Raw genomic sequence first — 10,675 nt, 5'->3', positions numbered from 1 at the left:
ACGTCCCACTGCCACCAGCTGCCATCCCCATTCACAGAGCTGCTGCTCCTGCCTCAACAGCCTCGTGCTCAGGAGCAGGGCTTCCTGCAAAAAAACAACAGATTACTTTCAGCTTCCCTGCTTCCAGCATGGACAGGCTGCTTGGAAAACTACAGACTCACTGAGACTGTACCTGGAGTGGGGCTCTGGAATGCATTGCATCAGCACAGGTCTGGCAAATCTGAGGGCTCACAGACAGGGCAGAAAAAGATTTCTCCTCCATTCTTGCTGAACAGAAATAATTCTGAATAAACCAGCCAAGACAGACAGTGACTCATCCGCTGCAGGAATTGCTTAAGAGAACTTAATTTTACTGTGTGGGAAACTACTACCCCTCTAATATTGCTACAGACTGCAGCATCTTGATTTACCCTCATTCTAGAAGCACAAGTGTTATTTTTTTTGCATCCACCTGAATGGTGGCCTCACATAACCTGCTTAGTTTTTTGCTTATTCATTTGTTTGGTCAGCTGGCTGCTTGTGTTTCAGATGCTGTTGATTCCATTTGACATTCCCAATTTAGAGCTTTATATGGAAATACCAGAGTTGCTCCTGCACTCCAAAAGAATAGAAAAGGCTCCATTTTTGTAGTAAGTCCTCAGAAAAACAGCTGAGGCAGTGAAGTTTGAGAAGGGAAAAAAAAGAGAGAGAAAGAAAACATGTAAAAGCAAAGAGCTTGATAGGTGTGGTGATAAATCTGAATAAATAAATGAGAGTTGCTGCAAGACACGGAGGTAGCAGTTTTGCTGAGCTATGTTGGAAGAAAGCCCTGATTGTGTGCCAAAGCAAGAGAGCAGCTGTGAAATGCTGGGTGTGGGTACTCAGCAGTAATCTGGTTTAACCCTGTACATAATGATATAATGCAGTGTCCAGTGCTAAAGCTCACTAAGTAGGTGCCACACAAGCATAAAATAGGCATAACCTGTTTCTTCCGTTCTGCAATAATCCACATGAAGCCAGTATTCATTCTTCTGTCCATCTCAGGAACCATGGGAAGACAAGGCTGAAGTCTTGGTGTGGTCAGATCCTCTCTCCACACCAGGTCACAGGGCTGTGTTCTTTCCTGCTGCTCTCCTCAACACTTCCATCCCATCTCACTGACAGAGTGAAGATATCTAGAAAGTTGTAAAATACAACCACAACAACAGAGTTTATTGAGCTGCAAATTCCACAGAAATATGCATTTTACCAGGGGAAAAAAATCACTGTGGAACTATTCAAATATAAGGGCATTCCCAAGGTTTTCACTTCTGGTTTTTATTGTTGTTAAAATCTGTTTTCAAAAGTTCATCTCTGAAATAATTTATCGGCACCTTGATATAGATGGTTTTATTTTTCCTCAGCTGCCATTGATGTCACCTGTTCAGAAAAAGACCTATTTTGTTAACAAAATTAAGTACATATTTAGAAAGATGGTATCAGGTATTTTGCTTTGAAAGCGTTGTCAACATTGTTTTTGTTTCAAGGCACACCTCTGCTAATGCAGCATGCATATACAAAAGCTGGTAAGTGACTATATACATCATGTCTGAATATATATACAAGTTCAATATTTCTATTTACAGGGTAAAGTAATGGAGTCGGTCTGATCTGAGAGAGCTTCTGCATGTAATTTCAGGGAATCTATGTTTAATTTAATAGGTCATGTATCTGTCTCAAGTGGGGATTACAGTATCTGGTTTAAAGTGATCTACAGTATCAGGCTTATTATGTAGCTTTTATTTTTAGCAAGGAATGGATTTAACAGTTGACAGTCCTACTTAAGTATGAAATACATCAAATTTACAACCCAGGCCAGGCTGCTGGCTGCATTACACACACCAGCTTACAAACAACCTTGGGACTTCCACTCACTGGGTAGTTAGGGGCAGTGGGAAGTGGCAGGCTGGAGGCATAAAACCATCATGATCCTGCAGCAACCTGGGCTGATCTATGGAGCAGTATTGTTGGGGAGGTTGTAAAGCCGATTGGAGGACGGGTTGATCACTGCACTGGGAAAAGTTATGGAGCAAAACAGGGCAGAGGGAATCCAGAGTGAAAAATAGTTCACGCTTGAATGCCTTGAAAAAGTGTATCGTGCATTCTGCTTTATGCCTGATACAGCCAGAGCTGGGCTGCAGTGAAGGAGAGGAAAACAAACAAGCAATAAAGAAATAACATGGGTATAAGACTTCTGAGGGCTGAAGGGGAATATAAAAATGGTTGCGAGGCACATCAGGGCAGAGTGAGAGTTTTTATATGATACTGTTCTCAGTTGCAATGTTTAAATGATTTGGATACAGCAAGAGATCAAAAGATTATAATATTTCCTGTGATGACTGGCCACTCCCTGGATCTTTCCTTGTCTGTACCTGTCTATTCTTCATTACATCCATCAGCACAGCTGGTTTCCAGCTAGAAACCAGTAGCAGGAAGCTGAGTGCTGGTACAGTTTTAGCATAATGAGATGACTTTCATTTTGCTTGTGTAATAAGAGTGGCAAAACAGAGGTAAGTCATAAAGTGCTCATCTGTATTCTAATTAACTCAACTTTTGCTTCTGGCCAGGTCTGAAGGTTTTGTTGGCACAGGAATGAATCCTCTCAGGTGCAGAGAGAGAGGAGTGTAATATCTAGTCATCATAATTGTACCAGTGAAAGCTGCTATATAAACAGAATTATTCTGCTAAAATTGCACTTCTTCTAGGAAGCTTATCCTATTCTACTTCTGCAAGTGGCTTCACTGGAGTGATATGGAACTTGCCTTGTGTGACCTGGCCACATGAGCCACGTGGTAGGACTGAGCAACTCTAGCTTGCCTGTATGAGCAAAAGGCTTCTATAGCAGACATCACTTTGGTCACTATGACAAAGTTTAGTATTTTTTCCCCCTTTATTTTAACTCATTTATATCTAGCTGAAAAATCAATATCTCATAATGAGAAATAGAGCTATAAAATTTCGAATAAATCCCTTTTCAAGTGCAAGTTCTGCTCCTGAAAATGACTCTGTAACAGTCATCACACAGTTCCATGTCTAGCACTGAACAAATACTCTTCATTTGCAATTAAAATTCAGCTTTTCTAGTTGCCAGCTGTAGCAGCTCTCTACCCAGCCCAGCCAGGGTCAACCTTGTTCACACATCCTTCCCAGCCACCAAGTAGCATTCTGCCCCACCTTAAATGGGTTCTGCACTGAAATAGTGAGAGCGGATGGGACATGATTTCAGCTTCCACACCAGTTTTGTACAAAAGGGAGTAAACCTGGTTCAGGTGCTTCATTTCTTCGGCTTGTAAGATTTATTCACTTACATATTTACTCAGGCCCACTCTCTCCTTGGCATTGACTCTCTGGGATACCACAGACAAGGTGGCCTGACTGTTTCCATGGGGTGGTCATTTTGGCAGGGTCAGCAATGGGAACAACTGAAATCTGTCTTTAGCCTTCTTCTTGTGCTCTCTGAAAGGACACAGCCCTAAACTAAACTCCAGTTTCCCATATGGGTGGCAGGAGGACACTGCCAAGCAGATGATGTCCAGGAAAGTTTAATTGGCTCCCCACAGGTCCTATACTTCCAATATCGCTTTTGTAATAAATCCAAAATGTCACTTGTTAAATAACCCGAGACCTTTCTTGTAATCACACAGGATTACATTAGAACATTAAATCAGACATAATTGGACTGTCCCATTTAGACATAATTTTAAGGTAAAAATTAAAAAAAATAATCAGACAGTAGTGTATTATATGTAATGAGAAATTTATTGCAGTTCCAAAAATATCTTCACTGAAAGTATAAAAGAATTTATGGGCTAATTTTTTTTCTGAATATAAAAAGAACTAACTAGAGTGTTTTAATCTGCAGCCACTGAAGTAAGCACTCTTTCTGACACAAAGGGTTTGCTTTTACTAACAGCAATTAGATCTTTAGTCACCTGTAGAAGATAATATTCAAATGTTCTGTTCTTCACTGGTCTTAACTCTTTAACTTACACTTTCTACTTTTTCTTTAAATAGCATCAACATTAGAGAATCACGGAATCACAGAATGGCCTGGGTTTGAAAAGACATTTGAGATAATTTAGTCCAACCTATGACCTAACACCTCCTCATCAACTAAGCCATGGCCCTGAGTGCCATGTCCAGTCTTTTTTTGAACACGCCCAGGGACAGGGACTCCACCACCTCCCTGGGCAGACGATTCATTGGTTGGATATTTTGACATAAAATCAACCTCACAACTGATTTCTCAAATGAAGGGCTTAGAATTAACCTGGAGCCTGTTGAACTAAGATGTACAAAAATACTAATTTCTTTTCTGTGAAGTTTATTGTCAAATACATTCACTATTAGACTTCTCTGCTGCAAAGGAGGTTTGAGAACAGGCAGAACTGCTAACAGCATTGCCACTTTTCTGGAAATTCATATTGCGTAGGGATGTTCAGAGAAGGTTTTCACAGTGATATCCCACTCGAGAAAGGGAGGAGAATTATTAGGCGATAGGGAACTCCCTGGCCAGACAGACATCGTGCTCCCAGGGCAGCCCCGACACCCGCCAGTGTGCCCAGATGTGGGCGAGTCCCGGAGGCTGGCAGGGTGTGTGGCACCTCCAGGGCTGTCCCTGTGTGTCACCGTCCCCCAGGCTGTCCCTGTGTGTCACCGTCCCCGGGGCAGGAGCAGGGGGCGCTCAGAGAGCGGGCTCACCCTCCCCAGCAGCGGTGTCCGTGCCCTGCCGGGGTAATGCCTTCTCACAGCTGTAAAACTAATCCGTCTGCGGGAGGTTTGGCTTAAGATCTGATGAAAATTAAACATGAGCTTGACGTTTTTGTACACCGGCCAGTCTCTGCCTTCAAGCAGTTTTGTGCTAATATGGCTCACAGAGAAAATTTGTGCTTCAGGGAGAGTACTGACACTTGAGTCTTTTTCTCATGCTTTCTCTTTTTGGTGTACTTTGCATAAGTTTTAAATGAGGTGGTTTGGAACTTATGGATGTACTTCCATATGTGTTTTATAGTCTTAAGGTAACGAAATGCATACACTTCATATTTATATCATAAATAAATCTAATAACCTTGTGTTATTACCATTTATTCCAGCTTGACATAAATCAGGAGCCAAACAAAAGGGAGGACTGATTTTTTTAGTGCTTAACTAGGTTGCTTCACATTGCTTGACACATGACTTTATTTAAAAGCTTCCCTCCAGCTTTGACAGGCAGCAGTTTAATATACATGTGCACACACACACATATGTATGTATGTATTTATTTGAATTTGGGCTCTTTCCCTCCAGTCTCTGATAATTACGGTTTGCGTCTGAAGAGATGAACTGTCTAAAAAATAATAAATAAGAGGCCATGAGAATCGAAAGCCAGTGTTTAGGTTCATCTAGAAAGAAATTAAGCAAATCAAGTTCAAGTTTTTAAAGGGAAGCAAATTACCCTGGAGTCTCCACACACTGGACTAACTTGACATATTTAATTTTTTTGCAGGTTCCTGCCCTTCTAAAGAAAATTGCACCACTTTCATTAGAGCCACCTGGGGAGGTGACAACGAGGTTATCAAGCAGTCTAGAACTGCTGCAACAGCTCCTTAAATACACCCAGCCAGGGAGGGCTCCTCGAGCTAATGACACCTCCCTGTGCCCACAAATGAAAGCCCAGCTGGCCACGAACCATCCCATCAGTGACTGCAAGCCCCAGCCTTTCACAGGTGTGAGAGGGAGGGAGGAGAGTGCCTCCAGAGGAGATCAAGGAATGAGAGGTGGCTGGGAGCCAGGAGAAGCTGTGGGTCACTCGGGATGTGCCTCCAGAGGAGATAAAGGAATGAGAGGTGGCTGCCGGGGAGCGCTGCCTGCCCCGGTATGCCAGGAATGCCAGAGGTGTGCACAGGAGGTGACTCAACACCGCGATCGTGATCCTACAAGCAGCTTGGGGATTTGGTCTTGACGGTGAGCTGATTATTATTTTATCTCTTACCAAACTGCATAATTTGCAGCAGTCTAATGTTTGCATGTTTTCCTTGTAAGCCACTCTTGCTATTTCATTAGTAGCTGTGCTAAAAGAGAAAAATGCCTTTCCCCCCACAAAACTATTTACTCTCTTTCATGCAGACCTCTCCCAGCTTTTCTACCTCTCCACAGAACCCCAAGCCCTCTTGAAGGGTTGTGTTTCTGTAATCACTAAACAATCCATTTCAGCTGGATGCAGAAAACCATCTTTGATTTAAATTCCCCCTGAAGTGACTTAACTAGGCTCCCAGTTGAGAAAACACTTTGAGAGGTGTCTGGAGTGGTTTTCTGAGCTCAGCCACCCAGATGAGAAAGCCAAATTTAAAGATGTTTGTGAGTGTGCACAATATGCCCTCCCAAGCCCAGAGCCACCAGCTGCAGCGAGGGGTTGATTGCCAGCCTCTGGGTGTGTGTATCTCTACTGGGCACTCTGAAACCCTGCAGCATCTCCCCCACTGCCTGCTGAGGTTCTGACCTTGCTTTTGCCAAGAATTTGACTGAAGTAAATATGCAAGTAAATAAATTATTGATGCAGCAGGTCTTTGCACAGTTGCCTGGAGTGAAATGAAGATTCTGGTTCTTTAAGGGTTTGATTGTGATACAGATTTTTGTGTGTGTTTTCAAGTTGTGACCTAAGGTGTTACCTGAAGCAAGGCAAACATGGCCACTCAGGTAGTGACCTGCTTACCTTGCCTCAAGGAGAGGAATCACCTCAAGGTATGAACCTGTGTTCTCAGGCTGTCCAGGCTGCACTGTCACACTTCTCCTACCTTCAGTTAGTGATGCTGATAATATCATGACACCTTCTGTGAGTGCCCACACTGATAAATAGTACTTGGTAGTTATTTTGGCAATATTTACCAGCATCCAAGGCCAGGTAATACTAAGCAGCAACGTCCCTGTCCTGCCACATGCTTTGGTCTAAGACAGAGGGAGGTTTTTGCTGCAGTTGTTTTCTGTTTTGGCAGTTCTGCAGTACAAGCAATAATAGTTCACAATTTAACATCTGAGTGCAGGCTCAGAATCTGCCAGCTGAAGTACAGGTGACAGGGTCTGTACAAAAGGAGGAATGGTGAAGAAGCATGACCACCAACTTTTGCTTGGCAATACAGTTGTGGTAGAGCCAGGCTTTGAGCACAGCTTTGGGATCACAGTTGTTCTTATGGAGTTTTCAGACTCTCAAACTGCACTAGGACACTGCATATTTTGTGGGCAGAACTGTACTTTTCTGAGCCTGCCTGGATTTTAGAAGGTCACTTTTTAAAAGCATGTGAAAACGCTCAGCCTATCCAAAGGTAATTTTATCTGCTTATATGAGCATAGATGTAGAAATACTTTTTCTGAAGGAGAGTGGTAGTGTCCAGGCAGAACCAGCAGTTTCAAACAACCTTTAGTATCTCAGGATAGTCACCAAAATTCTGTCTCCATTGAGGATTAGAAGCTGTTTTCAGCTCAGGGTTTGTGTCTTGACAAGCCATGGGGTTTGCTGGTGAGCCCAGCTGAAGTGTGCAGTTTGAAGAGACTCACCCAAGTGTGCACAGTGGGCACTGTACAGGTCCAACAAGCTCAGAGGAGGGTGAGCAGGTTTGCCAGGTTAGCAAGTGGATTAACAGGGCTGTTCATGTTGGGCCTGAGCACTGGGTGCAGCAAAACAAGGACTCTAGGCCTGCAGAACATTGTCATTACCAGTAATGATAATCCACTACCCTGTCCTGAGGACAGGCCAAATCCTGCTCACCCTCATCCTGTGACGAGAAACAATAACTGACAGCTGAGAAAAAGGCATGCTATGTGCTGCTTTCTTAATGGGAACATAATTTGGCTGAATGACACTCAGCTGCTCCTGCAGGATTTGGAAAGCAATGCTGTGAATGTGCTGACTGCCAAGAAGGGTGGAGGGAAGGAAGCTCCTTCTGAAAACTGGGCTCCTCTTTGCCACCTTCGTCAAACGGCTGACTCACATTTCATCTGGTTTTTGAGGAGGATTTCTGCATTTGCTTCTTTAAAAGCAGTAAAATAGTTGTATCTCATCAGTAAGAGCCATGTTCTGCTCAATTTGTTCTTTCAACCAGTCCCTTAAACTTAGTATTTAGTGTATGCCCTATGAAATGTGTTTAAACTGTTCCCTTGGTTTTGGAGGGGTTTTTGTTCTGAACATTGCATATTTTTACAGCCACAGCTTGTGCCAGTTACTAGGCGTTCCTACTTTGCTCACAAATGAGACTTTCACTTTCAAATTCTTTACCAAATTGTGCAATACACATTCTTTGAGACACTGAGTTAGCATTAAAAAAAAAAGAAATTGGCAGTGGAAAGACCGTTATAGTTGTGTGACAAAATTCAGATTGGAAGGAAATAGCTCACAAAAGCATGAATTAAACATCTAATTAAAAGTGTTAAGTCTCATTTTAATTTTTTTTAAAACACCAAAGACAGAAAAGCAGCTGCTTTCATGAAGAATGTGGTATGATAGGAGCCAGTTATGTATGAACACAGAACTGATGCAGAGTGCTCAAGGAAACATTTATGGAAAATGTGGGATTTTGGGATCCTAAAAAAACATAATTTATCACAAAGTAGATGTTTGTAAGGACTGCTTGTGAAATGGGATCTGAAATAGGAGTGGCAGAATGATGGTTTTTCCTAACTTGTGGTGAACAAATATATATTTAATTAGCTTCATTTTTTTCAATTAGATTATGCATGAGTATCATCCCTTACACCATGCCTCTAGTTTTGGACTAATGGGTTCATAGGGGTCTGGCATAAATTTTGTAATAATATTTTTTTAGTATTTGTTATTATACGTCTTCTTAAATAGAACATACAGTGTGACCTAGGGTTCTTATCTATTGTTCAATAATGTAACTGGACAGTCTAATATTTGCTCTATGAATATAAAAATTAGAACACTAAATTGCTTGGGCTATTCTATGTGATTATGGGGAAAAATCTCCCTGCTTAATTACAATTGTAATTCAAAACGTATTTTAAAATATTAAAAAGTTATCTGCACTTGCAAGACTCAATCTAACCAGAAAAGGTGTACTTGTAACCTCCCTGAGGGCTGTATTCTGTCAGGTTCAGAGGGATGAGCAGTAGAACTGTGTGAAATGCAGCTCTCTCCTTGTTCCAGTTCCAAACTGCAGAAAGCCAACCAGTCCAGCCTGGACAGAGTCCAGGTGCTTCTGCAAGCTGAAAGACTAGACTTGGATCTGCCCTCTAAAGTGGTTTTACACTGGGGCAACTGGAATGGAGCTCCTGATTTACACCAGTTGCTAAGAATTAAGAAATGGCTGTTGGAATCAAAGAATCTTTCTTTTTGAGCCCACTCTGATGTAGGGATGGCCCCTGTGCAGTCTGCTGCTGAAATAACCAGTGCTTCTGAGGCAGCAGCACCAGCAAAGGGCTGAGCAAGGCTTTGGTGAGAGCCAAAGCACACATGCAGACTTACTTGGGTGCTGCTGTAATTGTGTGTGGTCTTTGCAGTAGAAAATTTCTTTTTTTTTTTTTTAATTTAAAAATGCTGTGTTTTGCTGTTTCTGTGTTGGAGAGACTAAAGAAGTTTGTCACTAAAATGCTGGGCAGGTTGTTGGCACATCTGGGGGACACAGTTTGATCTCAGTTTGAAGGAATGCATAAGCTTTTTTTGCTTTTATGTGATGAGAACTTGGAAGGCTTTGCATTTTACTTCTAGAAAATAGCTGATTAACTGCACATCAGTTGGTGCATAATTGGCACAGAACCTCTAGGTGAATTTTATTCTGTTTGCAGGCACTGAAACCCAACAGGCCAGGTTCTTGGTTTATGCCTTGCATGTCTGAAAAGCTGTGCCCAGCAGTGAAACCACACAGTGGAACTGTTCTGCCCCAGTTCCTCCTCCTCCCTGAGACAGTGATGCAGCTGCCTATGGCTGAGTGTTCCCACGTGTGGCTTGGGGAATCAAGCAGAGCAATACATGAATTTCAATAAGTGTGCCCCCCTTTCATGCACAGTCCCACATGCCTTTCTCAATTTTGTTTCTGGTTGCAACAATTAATGTGCATGGGGTGTGTGAAGGCAGAATATGGGTGTAATTTAGCACTGCAGACACAGCTCTCGCAGACACGCCTGTCAGGCAGAGAATAAAATTCTGTTCTGTTATGAAGTTCCCGGGCAGAACACTACACAGGTAGAATATGTGCATTAAAATGCATTTAACATTACTGTGGGTCATTCTTTATAAATACTCTGATCAGGTCTGGATCTATAAGGTTGCCTTATGGTATAGGCTGGGAATCATCATGCACGCCTTGGAGACAGAGGAGGGAGCATGGTGCTCTAAGAAAAATCAATGAAATATTTAAGTAGGAAAAAGTAATTTTGTCTCTTTGATTTCATCTGGTAGCAACTGAAGATACACTTTAGAAGCCTTTAAAGTACATCTAATTTCTCATTCACTGTCTAAAAAGAAATTTCTCTGGCTATTCATAAATACAAGAACAGTATGAAGTGGTTACCCATTTATTCAATATGTTATTGCACAACACTGTTCAAAAGTAAGAGGTTTAAAGGGGCTGGAAATACAAAGCATTGAAGCATGGCAATGGTAATATTAATTTGCAGAGGGCAGCTGTATATGACTGTAACAACTGAAAACAGGACAGGGGAA

Source organism: Camarhynchus parvulus, chromosome 4A, assembly GCF_901933205.1.
Source record: "Camarhynchus parvulus chromosome 4A, STF_HiC, whole genome shotgun sequence".
Classification (NCBI taxonomy): domain Eukaryota; kingdom Metazoa; phylum Chordata; class Aves; order Passeriformes; family Thraupidae; genus Camarhynchus; species Camarhynchus parvulus.
Note: the sequence above shows the minus strand (reverse complement) of the source record.